Source organism: Danio rerio, chromosome 5, assembly GCF_049306965.1.
Source record: "Danio rerio strain Tuebingen ecotype United States chromosome 5, GRCz12tu, whole genome shotgun sequence".
Lineage (NCBI taxonomy): Eukaryota > Metazoa > Chordata > Actinopteri > Cypriniformes > Danionidae > Danio > Danio rerio.
In genome coordinates this window covers 6882303-6895000 of record NC_133180.1, presented here as the reverse complement: position 1 = coordinate 6895000, position 12698 = coordinate 6882303, and the positions used below count along the sequence as shown (strand labels likewise).

At 38.3% G+C, this 12698-nt stretch overlaps 1 protein-coding gene across 16 annotated transcripts in view; it reads left to right on the top strand.

Moving 5' to 3' along the window:
* Positions 1–12698, top strand: part of LOC101883723 (uncharacterized) — a 303912-nt gene that overhangs the window by 115472 nt on the left and 175742 nt on the right. The window lies entirely within an intron of this gene.

Genomic DNA, 12698 nt, shown 5'->3' with positions numbered 1-12698 from the left:
GGAAAGACTGAAGCAGTGTACTGATTCTGTGACACGTTACCTGATAGATTCAAAAGGCTGAAGAGTCGTCAGATGGAGACAAGATTAATCAAATATGATGTTTAACAGCTATAGTGAGGTGCATCCTTGATAAACTGTCCGACGTGCACTGCTCTCTGGAGCTGGACGAGCGTATGACAGTTTGTGTGGCTGTGTGGTCACTTGATGTGTGTTTTCAGCAGACGGAGGGCTGCTCAGAAATGCTAGGTAAAACACGGTGTAGATGTGGATCATTTTTGTTCTAAAATGACATTTTTAAGACGTAATAGTGTAAACGGGGCCTGAGTGTGTATTTTTCGCGAGCTGGTTTGCAACGGGTGCGGGGCGGGGCGGGGCGATGGATCAGCGATGCCCACTCAGCATCGTGTTGTCTATTGGCTATGGGCGATGGACGACGGCTCAAACCTAGTGGACATTACCACAATGATGTCAATCAGACATTAAATTCTGGTTGCCATACCTGACCAATAAATGCCAGTATTTGACGTCATTATCACAATGGTTTAAGATGTTGGCTCAAAGTTAAATTTTGGTCACTTTCTAACACAACCTGAAAGCAACCAAATATTAATGTCTAGTAATGTTACAGCTTGAAGTTGTGTCAACGTTGCACTATGGCGCCAATCAGATGTTGGATTTTGTTGTATTGTTTTTTTTTTTTTTTTTAATCTGTTCTTTGTTGTTTTGTTTTCTTTGTATGTGATACCAATTTGTGTATCTCTTGCATATAATAATAATAATAATAACAATAATAAAAGACGTTGGATTTTGGTTGCCGTACCTGACAAATAAATGCGAGTATTTGACGTCAATGAGACGTTGGTTTAAGATGTTGGCTCGACATTGAATTTTGGTCACTTTCCAGCACAAACTGAACCAAATATCAACGCCTAATGATGTTACAGCTTTAAGTTGTGTGGACGTTACCAATATGACGTGTATCAGATGTTGGCTTTTGTTGTATTGTTGTTGTTTTTTTTTCATCTGTTCTCTGTTTTTTTGTTTCTATGTAATCCCAATTTATGTATCTCTTGCATATAATAGTAATAATAACAAATAATAATAATAAAAAATATATAATAATAATAAAAGATGTTGGATTTTGATTGGCATACCTGATGAATAAATATCAGTATTTGACGTCAATATGATGTTGGTTTAAGATGTTGGCTCGACGTTGGATTTTGGTCACTTTCCAACACAACCTAAAATCAACCAAATATCAACATCTATTGACGAGGTTATTGGGAATCAAAATAACGTTGCCCTTAGACGCTGACTAGACATTGAATTTTGGTGACCTGATATCACAACCTAAATCTAACCTAATATTAAGGTCTGATGATGTTGTGTGCCTGTTGAGGATTTTGTGTTTGGTCACAGGGGTTTCGTTGATTCCAGAATTTATGGATTTTTAGTTCTACCAGAAAGACTTTAGGAGGCAGATAAATGTCTGAACATTTATAGTGAATTGTTTGCATGATTGCGAATTCGTTATGGTCCTTTGGCGTAAGTTCTTTGGCGTAAGCCCCGTCTATAGTGCAGAACTCTTGATGAGCTGGCAGATCCTGCCTGAAGATTAAGGCAGGGCGAAGCCAACCCCCTGAGGGGAGACGAGGTCGACCTGGTGGTGGTGGTGATGGGGAGGATGGAGGGAAACTTCTGCAACATCACCTGAGTACAGCAAAACCGATTGTTTAGATGGGCTTCTATATAGCTTGCTTGGTTGTTATAGGCTGACGAGATAATTATTATGAATGACGTGACATCTCAGTCTTCCTGGTAGAACTATAGCTAAAACTTTCATTTGTGGTTTGAATGAAACTATGAGTCATAATTCACATGCTGTAATATTTCATGTTACAAAAGACAATGTCAATGAAAGTAACTACGTTAAACTTTTCAACACCAAAAATGTTTGGAGCAAAGAGCAAGCTATAATGCAATTTGGAAACTATAAATAACCGGAAACACCAGTAAATCGAGCTACCGATGACTTTCAGCAGGAGACCAAAATCAACCCCTTGCTGCTTAATTCTCATTTACTCATTATCTTTTATTATTTAATCTTTCCTTGTACTTTCTATGAAATTCAGCTGAATGAAACAAAAATGTTGGCATTGATGCAACTGTTTGACTTATATATATGCACATTTTTTTTATTATATGTGGCTTAAAAGTGCAGGAGTTTTTATAGTGGAGCAAATATTCATTAACGTTAGAAACAGAATAATAATAAGAATAAGAATATATATATATATATATATATATATATATATATATATATATATATATATATATATATATATACATATACAGTGCATGTTTTCAAACAGTTTTTCAGCAGTATGTGAATCAAGTGCTTGTCGTAGTGGGAAAAGCTTTATAAAGTAATGATTTTAAGTGAGAATTATTTAAGGCAGTTTGCTTTATGCTGAATATAATGCACACAGAATTGTTTGTTAAAGCTGATGAAGGCCTGAGAATTACCACTTTCCTTGTTCCTGTGAGAATGCTCACACGTAATGTGCAAAACGAGCTACTAATTGCTGCGTAGTATTGGCTGCGTCTTTGTTTGCAGCTCCTATTAAGTGTACTAACATGGAAGTACCTATCTAGAGTATTAGAAAAGGTAGAATAAAATGTAAACTGTGTGTTTTTGATTGAATTATTTATTCATTTGTAATTTATGACCAAAACACAGTTCAGATTTAAGCCCTTAACCTGTGTCATTGTTGCAACTAGGGTTGTCCAGAACCGGTCAAGTAATAGGAAATCGGGCCCGATTATGCGTTTTCAGACCTGATTGGAATTGGATGTTACCTCAACATCAGGACTCAAAGAAAAAATAAAATTAATTGCGGGAGTTCCATTGGCATTTTCCCGCACGTGAATTCTGACCATTTGAAAAGCAGTTTAAAGGGCCATGAAACCCCCTCGTTTCAGCAGGGTGTTTTCACACCTCTACTTTGGAAAAAGTCAGAAAAGTAGGCGTGTCCAGCTCTGTTTAGGGGGGAGTGTCGGAGGAACTAAAGTGGGATGGTGTGGGAGTGTCTATTTGGGCACGCGCGAGTTTCAGAGTCAAAATACACAGACAGGAGAAAGTGATGGTGTTTAACCTACATGGACATCTGTAGTCGAATTATTTGCCAAATTATTAAATGTTGGACTTTAACTGCAGTTTGGCTCTTTCATTCAGGGAATTCATTCATGCCCCTCGCGACAAACGAGATATTCTATTCGAGGAGCTGCTCTAAGCGTGTATTTTTCATGCAATGTTTTATACCGCACGGCGAATGAGAGAAAAAAAACCTCTGCATTTCCCGGAAACTTAGATGCACACGGCAGGTAGCATCAGAAAGCCGCGTGTGTTATTCCGGTCACTAAATGCGGTAAAAACCCTACACGAGGTTAAAGTTTGGTTGTGATGCTAACGTGTTTACACTCGGTGATTCAGTGCAATAGTTACCTTAGTTCGATACGAGCAAACTGAATAAACAAAGAGCACTGGTCGCTCACTTACCAAATCTGTAGAGACAGGACAATCACCAGTAACTAGAGCCGCGTCTTTATTAAGAGGAGACTACAAGAGAATCCGGATCTCAGCGTTTGCAGATGAGAACAGCTCTCAGGTAAACAATAATCCTCCTTAGACACGTAAGTTATTGTTGTCGAGCGTCGCGTACACTGTTAATCCACACGTGACTCCAGCTGCGCTCTCACAGAGAGAAAATGAAAACAAAACTTAATGGCAGCAAACTATAAAAGCAACACTTCACGCTTGTTTTGCCAACACAACGTGGCGTCTCTGTCGTCTAAACACTGTGACACAAATGAATATTAATGAAGTTGCACAATAGAGCGGGCTGATTGGTTTGAACCAAGCCTTGCTCATGCATTAATGCATCACACTGTAAGACGTAATAAGACACACTCTGGCAGAGACGTCCAGTCTGCACGCTGGAATACACGCTATTATGTCATGACCGTGACGCAGCTTCAAAAATTCGTTTCAAACCGGAAGTACGAATTTGCTTGAAATAACGCAAAAACAACCAATTTACACTTTTTAGTGAAATATAGGTGTCCTAATAGTGTTTATAGCAGTGTGGGACACATGTACGACTGTCAACAGCTCAAAAAATGTGTTTTGGTGTTTCGTGACCCTTTAAGAAATACATTCAACAACATCTGGCCAATGAGTGATTTGGATTTTGTCAGATAACTGCATTTAGGTTCTTTTCAACTGGTTCGGACCAAAGCAATCAGTGTGGTGTGAAAACAACCCAAAGACGGCAGAAAAGGCTACAATGTATCATTTGTTGCCCTTAATCCGGACCAAATGAACCGAAATACAGATGTGAAAGCACTCTTAATTGAACCGAGTTGTCATGAAACCTTTCGCATCTTCAATAGGTACTAACATACTGGATACTCCCTCTAACTCGAAATAAACCAATTTCCTGAGTTATTCAGTTACTAGAACAGTACACAGACTCATCTGCTGTGAAAAAGGAGACCTGATGATGATGATGATGAGTGCGAGTTGACTGTCTGTTCCCTCGCAGCACGCTCTCTCATTAAATCAACCTGACTTTATTCTGCAATAAGTTTTTTAAAGCCAATTAAGCAAGGTAAAAAGTAACTCAAATAATTGTATTTGTTTTTAAAAGTAATGTGCTACTTTACTCGTTACTTTAAAAAGTAATATTATAGACTGATTTCACATGCCCGCCATTTTAAACAGCGCAATCAAGGCTGCGTTGGGGAGGAAACCTCGCCTGAGTCACACAAGAATGTTGTGTACCTGGCTGTATATCTTATCAGTGAAGGGAAAGTGACACAAATTTATACTTTCACTGCCTTCTGAGTGACCTGAATGCAAATGGCACTAGTTAGCTAATATTTTCTTTCCCAAACACACATTTTATATGCCATTTATCAAACTCAAGTTAATGAACTGATTCTTTCACTATATTAGACTTGTCACGATACAAAATTTCGGAACTGAAATGTAAAAAAAAAAAAGTCCATTTCCCGTTAACATTTAAGCACTGTTGATGGCGTTCTTAAACACTGCTGATTTGCCATTGTGTTCACATGCTCAACAGAAATGACTGTGATTGGGCGTAAAGGTCATCAGTTCACCGCACTTTACCGATGTTTACTGTTACTGAGCGCAAACACAGATGAGCGATCTGCTGATGAATCAACTGATCTTCACAACTTTAAAACGTTCCAATGTCCATCTATCTGGGTTTGCAATCTGTGAAGAGCGATGCAATCTGTAAAGAATGCGATCAGCAGTGCTTAAATGTTAGCAGGAAATGGACTATTTTAAAGCTAAAGTACCGGGACAACACTATTACAGACAACACAAGGGTGTGCTGCAGAGAACTGCAGTGTTTTATCACTTACCGGTTTACATAGGCATAAGCAGGGAAGCGTCTCCACTGTGTTTACCTGGTGCCAGGAACTGAAGCCTAGGGGAGGAAACTTAAGCGTATTACTCTTAAAGAGATTGTGATGTTATTTGATGCCTAATATGCTTTTAGTTGTTTAAATTAAACTTACTGAAGAATATTAAAGTGATGTTTACACCATTTCTGCATTTTTAAATCACAGCAACAGCTGGAGGTTTGTAGTAAACAGCATATTTTTGCAATGTTTACAGTGCTGATCCTATACTTCTAGGTTTCTTCCCACCGCAGCCAAAGAGCTTAGAATGACCAAGAGGCGACACTCAATAGAACGTTCCATTGCAACAGCAGCGCTCAGCAACAGCCCTGGATTTCGCCATTTTGGAGTGAAAGTGATCGGCTGTCCATTGGATCTCATTACTGTCGCGATGGCGAGCAGCTGCTTTGTTTTTTATTTATTTATTTAAAAAGCGCATTAAAGCTAAGATACAACCTAAAAGACGACAATACAACACTTATTATCACAATCATCAGCACTATTAATAGTTTATTTTACAGACTTATAATATGCTGTTGTTCTAATGGAGTTTTCATTCCAAAATGGCCGCCGCGCCCTCTAGTGGCTGTTTTCCAAACTACACTAGAGTGTCGCCTCTTAGTTGTTCTAAGCTCTCTGCCGCAGCCTCGCTTTCGTGTTTTAATATGGTGAAATAAGCGTATTACGTAACGCGCATTACTTATACCGCTTTACACTCAACACTGCCTGTAGATGTCCCAGAATTTGACACAATCTACATTGTAAAAAGTGTAATAGAAATTAAGATTAATTAAATTGAATGTTGCTCCTATATGCAAATTATGATGCTCAATATTTGTTGTTGTCTTTCAGATTTTCTCTGAAGCGTCAGTAAACTTTACTATTCCAACTAATTAATTTGTTTCACTTTTTTATGTGCTTTACATAGTGAATCTGCTAGTGTTGATGGTTCACGTTTTCAGATTTGTCCATGATCTACCTTTTCCATGCGTGATCTTTCTCATGTCATAAACAAATACTCCAATTGATTCTATTACTCATTATATATGAGAAGATTTGGAAAAATGAAAACTATTCACCACCACCATTGTGTTCAGTAGCTCTCGCTATCACCTTTGAGGCTTTCACATTTTTGGAGGCTAATTGGAGTGGGCGTTGACCATAAGGCCTCATCCGGGACCTGTTTCTTCAACCCCGGTCCTAGTGGACACGAGAGAAGCAAACTGATCGGGGTTCAGCGTATCCAGAGTTATTTTACATCAACACAGATGGTGGTGGGTGAAGAGGCTGTTATCTGATCTCATTGGAGCCACGTCAGAGAACACAAACAAGGCCGTGGATCAGCCTGATACCTCTGAGCTCCAGGCTTACGCATTCATCCAAGTTTCTAGAGCGGCCAACACAACAGATTGGATAATCAGACGCCGCTGCTGTCAGATGTAATCGAGCACAAATGTAAGCTTTAATGGATAATGTTGTTTGGGTAACTGCAATTCGCCCATCTGGAAATGTGGTCAGCGTTCTGTACTCATGAGATTTTCCTTTTTTTCCCCAGTAGTGTTTTACACTCATTGGCCACTTTATTAGGTACACCTTATTAGTACTAAGTTGGACTTTCTTTTGCCTTCAGAACTGCCATGATCCTTCGTGGCAAAGATTCAACAAGGTACTGGAAATATTCCTCAAAGATTTTGGTCCATGTTAACATGATATCATCACGCAGTTGCTACTCCTTTGTCAGCTGCACATCCATGATGTGAATCTCCCATTCCACCACATCCCAAAAGTGCCCATTGAGTGCAGTGAACTCATTGTCATGTTCAAGAAACCAGTCTGAGATGATGCTTTATGACATGACGTGTTATCTTGCTGGAAGTAGCCATCAGAAAATGGGTACACTGTGGTCATAAAGAGATAAACATGGTCAGCAATAATATTCAGGTAGGCTGTGGTGTTGACACGATGCTCATTTGATACTAATGGGTCCAAAGTGTGCCAAAAAAAAAAAATCCCCCACACCATTACCCCACCACCACCAACCTGAATCGTAGATACAAGGCAGGGGTGCGTTTCCCAAAACCATCGTTAGCCAACTAATGTCGCAAGTTCCGTCGTTACAAACTTTACTTGAACTACACTTCCGCATATTCCAGGACTACATTTTCATACATGCACTTCTTCCAAACACGCACGCCTGGTCATTCATCTAACCTGATTGCAATCACCAGCTGAACCTTGTCACAGATTGAAATCACTCCATACTTAAGCCAGACATTCACGCTTACAGTTGGCAGAGTCTTGTTATCTTTCTCAGTAGCATTACAATGCGTTTCCCAGTCTTGTTGTCCCGTGTACCGACCGTTAGCCTTGTTAGCCTCGTTGTCTTTGCCTGCCGCCTGCCTTTCTGACCTATTGCCTGTATTCGACTGTGATTCTGGATTGTCCTCTTATCCCTGTTTGCACCTGTGTTGACCACTGCTTGCCTGACCACCGATTAAACCTGCATTTGGATCTTACTTAAGTTGTTTGTGTCACTTCCATTCACAACAAAACAACACTTCTGGAGCTGTAGTTAGAAACATAGTTCCTGGCTGTGTTCTGTTCCCACTTATCCCCCCTATGCCCTATTCATTTAGAACATTCTAACATTCAAAGTTGGAAGTAATCAAAATAAAAAAGCGTTAAGGTCATCTCTCCTAGGTGTAATTTGCTTTCAAACTATTTTTACAGTTCAGTTTTAGCGATCTTCATGTTTACAATTGTGCTCCCTTCGCAGTGCACTTTGAAAACAGTGATGTCATTTTGAACACAGCCTCATGGCGAAAGCTATAGGTGACCTATTATTTAAAAGCAGAATTTTTGTTCTGTCTCCAAAGCTTGTGAAAACGTAAAAATACGTTAATGCTTTTAATTTATAGTGGGTTATTTATTAAGTATCTGTACTGTATATGACGTGGGCCTGCTGGTTAGAACTTTCTGCTGTGGTTTACATGTCAAATTGTAAAAGTAGACTTTTCAAAATAAATAAATAAATAAATAAACAATATCCTACTTAATAATAATAATAATAATAATAATAATAACGACAATAGTAATAATAATAATCATCATCATCTTTAATATTGTTAATAAAGTGGGATTATAATAAAAATAAATAGTACATTTCTTTTTATAATAAATCACCTCATTATTTATTTATATGATTTGTATATGATATTAGAATACGTGTTAGCTTTGGTAAGTGATATGTATCAGAACAGAATATGTAATGTTCAACTTCTCAATAATATTAGTAAAGCAAACACAGGCCCTATATGTGCCATTTACACACAGTTCAATCAATATGGAAAGTGAATGCATGTTTTTACCAAATCTAATATTGTATATTATTTTAATTGCACGTGCATGTAAAACAATTTAATTTGCACAAAGAAATGATGGGGTTCTTCCCTAAACAAGTAGTTACTCCACCCTTGTTTAGAGCATCATTATGGGCGTTTTCTGTTATAAGTAATGTGGTTCTAGGTATGGATCTGCTACAGAGAAACTTTGGGTTTTAAAAAACAATCGTCAATACATCGTTTTTTCCCCCAAATAATGCATGGTACTATGATAGTTCAGTCGCAAGTCACACCTAGTCCAAAGGTCTCACAGCTTGGCAGGTCTGCCTTGCCTTCGGAAAGCATGTGCTCTCATGAATAATTAGGAAGTAGGATAGGATAGGAAACTCCGCTATGAATAATAATAAGAAACCGTCATCTCTTCACTAGCAGATTCTCGCTATACGTCACAGATTTTGATCCTCCCTCAAAAGTTATTTTAAATCCGGAAGATGAAATTAGCTGACAAAAGCTCAAAGTTATCCATTTTTTCACAATTAAAGCTGGCAGCTGGCAACATTGTCTTAACTGATGCTCAACATGCACAGATCTGTTAAAATCTCAAAAGAAGTACTCCAGGGTGTCTCGAACCTTCAACAGCTCTAAGTTAAAAGAAAAATATTTAGATTTTTTCAAGTAAAATCAACTTGCAATGGGTTTACTCATTTTTGCTGTTTACGGTGCTGAACTCAAGGATTTATCTGCTCCCGGTGTGTTTTTTAGCACTTCATTTAGTTTGTTTTCTCCTTGAACATCTCTTGTCCGTTCCAGAAGCTGGTTTCTGTGAGTGTGTGTGTGTGTGTGTGAGTGTGTGTGTGTGTGTGTGTGTGTGCGTGTGCGTGTGTGTGTGAGAGCGATAAACAGGCCTGCGTTTGACACTCTCTCCCTCCCACCCACTAAACATGACTCAGTGTGCCGGAGTCTAGATCTCAGCAAGACACCAGCTCAAAGTTAACATTTGAAAGTTAACACTTGCATATTAGGAAGCGTCTTCCGGAAAACGGGCCGACGTGTATTTTAATGTCTGCTCAGCCAGCTTACGGTGCAGCGACTCACTAACCAGCTTGCATTTGAGGATTTAGGATGTTGTTATAAACATGCTGTCGTGTTTACTGTATTTCCATCAGCTGTTGCAGAAATCCAGCTACTTTCATTCCACATCCAGTCTGTCATTTAGTTTAAATCCTTCTGTTTATTATTAGGATTTCTGTCAATTGTTGTATGAGTTGTTGTCTGTTCAAATGACGTCACTGATGATGCGCGGAATTCAGATTGAGGGCAGGAAGCGATTTTTCTACATAGGAATCGCTATCAGAGCATCAAAATGTTTGTTTTATGTTGTTTAGAATTGTTTTAATCAGCTCAATTGAGAAATGCCGGACAGCTTTTGTAGACTTTCAAATTGTTTTGCTCATAAAGGGGGAAAGTTCAAGATGTGTAAGCTCCAGACAGTCAGTCCAACGACGGTGTCTACTGGTGGACGAAGGTTCACTGCATGTTCGGTCTTTCCAGTGCACCAAATTTTACTCATATCTGACTCCAATTTTAGTATGTGATGGTTTAGAATATTACTATACAGTTGAAGTCAGAATTATTAGCCCACTTTGATTTTTTTTTCTTTTTTAAATATGTCCTAAATGATGTTTAACAGAGCAAAGACATTTTTACAGTATGTCTGATATTGTGTTTTCTTCTGGAGAAAGTCTTATTTGTTTTATTTAGGCTAAAATAAAAGCATCAGTCATTCATTCTTTTGTCATCCATCCATCCATCCATCTTTGTCTATTGTCATTCTATCATTTATTCTTTTTGTTTTCTATCCATCCATGTGTCCATCCATCCACCCGTCCATCCTTCTATTTTTGTACAATGTCAGTCTACCACATTTTTGTCGCATGTAGTTGCAGCTACCATTGAAAGTATATTTCAAAATTGTGGGAAGCACTGCACACTGAGGTGATCTCATGAGGAAATGTAACTATTTTACATTTCTTTTTCAGTTCAGTGGCTATTTCGTACAGTAGTTCAGCCATATGAAAATGTACCATTTGAAAAAGGAGACGTGGTACACAACTATAACACCCCCCCCCCCCTCCCCTCTTCATTTTTGGAACAGTCCAGCGTACTTGAGAACAGATTTTGCTCCATGTGGCCCCTGAGCTATGAAAATGTACCATTTGAAAAAGGAGGTGTGGTACCTGAAGTTATATGTCTATTGTTTTGATTATGTCTATTTCTGAGGAAATGAGAGCATTGTACCAGTCACATCGAGACATTTCAAATGATATCAAACATGACAGATAAAGTCACTTGGATTAATATAGAACATTCATACATTGAAGTGACCAATCTGTGTGAGTACAGTATGTAGAGAGGGTGAGTGAGGAGCGGGGTTGCAGGGATGCTTCAAATGTAAATGAAGGAAAGGAGAAGTGCTGGTTTCCCCGCATTCCCACCTAGTGGGTTGTGGAGCCGATTGTCTCTGTGTTTCCAGCTCATTTTTGAGTTGTCAAAGACATCAAAGTGTTTGTGGTATCTCGAATCTTACACATGTAATTAAGATTTTTTTCAGTAGATCCATACAGTATGCACACACTTTTTTTTTTAAACAGGATAATTAGTTTGACAGCACCAATAAAGATTATATATACAGGCCTAACTATGTGTATAATTATGTTAATGTCTTATTTAAAAATTAAATACAAACCCCACCACACATATACAAAATCCAGGAGAACGTAAATAATAACCGATCTAATATTGAGATTTGTCCAGTGTCCACAGTCTGTCTGTAAATATGATATTATATAAAGTGCATCTCTCCGCTCCGCTTCCACCGCCTGTGATAACAGAAGAACCCTTTAATCTGTTTGGTGAAATGGTTTGCTCTATTGATCCAGAGTCGGGATGAATAGATCCAGGCTTGATTCATTGCCACCAGGCCCTGTTTGCACTTCCTAAATGGTGTTTATTTTGTGGCTGTCATGCGCTGTAACTGCAGGTTTACATAAGAGGAGCCAAGGAGTATGAAGTCAATTACCCTGCACACCACATCCACTTTACAACACCGAGGTTATTTATCTGGAAAGTGACTCCTTTAAGTCAGAAACGAGTTCAGACAGAGTTCTAAAACATATGAAAGAGAAAAAAAATCTGTTCATCCATTTTTTTGTCTATTGTCCTTTTACCCTTCATTCTTTTTGTCATCCATCCATTCTTCCATCCATCCATCCATCCATCCATCTATTTTTTGTGTAATGTTATTGTACCATTCGTTATTTTCATCCATAGATCCATCCATCCATCCATCCATCCATCCATCCATTCATTCATTCATTCATTCATTCATCTGTGTCTATTGTCATTCTACCATTCATTCTTTTAGCTGTCCATCCATCCATTTTTTTATTTAATGTCATTTTAACATTTGTTCTTTTTGTCATCCATCCCACTATCTATCTATCTATCTATCTATCTATCTATCTATCTATCTATCTATCTATCTATCTATCTATCTATCTATCTATCTATCTATCTATCTATCTATCTATCTATCTATCTATCTATCTATCTATCTGTATTCTACCATTCATTCTTTTTGACATCCATCCATCTATCCATCCATCCATCTGTCTATTCATCCATCCATCCATCCATCCATCCATCTATCCATCCATCTGTCTATCCATCCATCTATATTCTACCAATTATTCTTTTTGTCATGATGGTTTCATTCATCCATCCTCTACAATTCGTTCTTTGTCATTCATCCATCCGTCCATTTGTCCCTCTTTCTGTCTGTCTGTCCATTTGTTATTTTGT